This window comes from Pteronotus mesoamericanus, unplaced genomic scaffold (assembly GCF_021234165.1).
Source record: "Pteronotus mesoamericanus isolate MK-2021 breed Mesoamerican mustached bat unplaced genomic scaffold, CSHL_Meso_final contig_20, whole genome shotgun sequence".
NCBI classification, from domain to species: domain Eukaryota; kingdom Metazoa; phylum Chordata; class Mammalia; order Chiroptera; family Mormoopidae; genus Pteronotus; species Pteronotus mesoamericanus.
In genome coordinates this window covers 67,007,175-67,008,656 of record NW_026555085.1, presented here as the reverse complement: position 1 = coordinate 67,008,656, position 1,482 = coordinate 67,007,175, and the positions used below count along the sequence as shown (strand labels likewise).

The 1,482-nt window shown below is 33.5% G+C and overlaps 1 pseudogene; it reads right to left on the bottom strand.

The window, feature by feature from the left end:
* Positions 1-369: 369 nt before the first annotated feature.
* LOC129067180 (coiled-coil domain-containing protein 152-like) lies at positions 370-1,002 on the bottom strand (annotated as a pseudogene).
* Positions 1,003-1,482: the final 480 nt, after the last annotated feature.

Genomic DNA, 1,482 nt, shown 5'->3' with positions numbered 1-1,482 from the left:
GATAAAATATAATGAAAAACAATACAATAAAAATGAACTAAAAAATAAATGTCATAAACTTGAAGCATTTTTTTTTTCATGTTTCTTAAGGACTTAGTACCAAGGGCCAGTATGAGAAGATATTTTATTTCCTTTTCCCATTAGTTTTGATCAGCCTGCATTAGGCACTTTCTCTTTTCTTTTTCTTCTTCTTCTTCCTTTTTTTTTTTTTTTTTTGACCAAAGTGTGGATTTATTTCAATAAACTCAATTTAAAAAGTTTACCACTGTCTCATTATTATTTAGGCACTATGTTATATTGACAATAGAAGTAAAATTTCCAACTGCTTTTAAACAAATTAAATATCAACGAATGAGTTTACTGCAATACTTAAAACCGTCTATGTTTCAGGTAAGAATCTTTGCCAACAGAGAGGCGTTGCTCTAAGTCATGAATGGTATTATGAAGAATTGCAATCTCTTTGTTTTTTTCTTCTTGAAGATGTTGAAGCTTCCTTCTGTAGATGCTCTGTGGCAAAACAGTAGAATCTGGATATGGTTTTGACTTAGTCTGAACTCTTGCTAGTTTGGCATCAAACTTTTCTCTGCATATACTGATAAAGTTTCTTTATTTCTACCTTATGTCCTTCTTCTTTGATTTTCATTTCACTTATAAGTTTGGCAATATTATTCTTATATTCCTGTTCATGGGATTTTAACTTTTCTTTCATAAGATTAGCATTTCTTTTTAGTTGTTCATTTTCACCTTTCAAATTATGTTGAAATTCAATGGTCTGTTGCAGCCCTTTTATCATATTATGAAGAGTAGCACACTCTTCTTTAAGTGAGACCTCCTTTGTTTGCATTCCTTTTAATAAACAGTTTTTTCCAACTGCATATCCAGTACATTGTTCTTTCCAGTGGTTTCTATCATTTTCTTTTCTATCTGTGAGAAGTCTTGAATAAGTTTGTCAAGATTCACACTGGTAATCTTTTTCACACATCCATCGCCGCTTTGATTCATGTCTAGTGCTGCTTCGGTATTCTCCTCTCTTTTCTTATTCTTGTTTTGTGAGGGACTTTACATTTTTCTTTGTGTGTGTGTCGCTTTATTAACCATATTGTTTGGGTTCAGTGTACCTTTGAACTAAACAATTTATCATAGCAGGGATTTCTGTTTAAGACATGATGCTTGATAAAGGGGAGTAGAAGAAACACCACCCACTGTGAGTGTTACTTGATATAGCAAAAGAGACTTTTGCAGATGTATTTAAATTAAGGATCTTGAGATGGAGGAGATTATCCTCATAAGCTCAGTGAAATCACAAGGGTCTTCACCAGAGGAAGGCAGGAGATCAGAGTGAATAGTGAAAAATGTGATGATGGAAAAAGAGGTTGGAATGATGATCTTTGAAGATGGGGCAATGAGCCAAGGAATGAAGGCATCCACTAAAAGCCAAAAAAGACAGGAAACAGGTTCCTCCTGAAGCCTCCAGAAAGAACA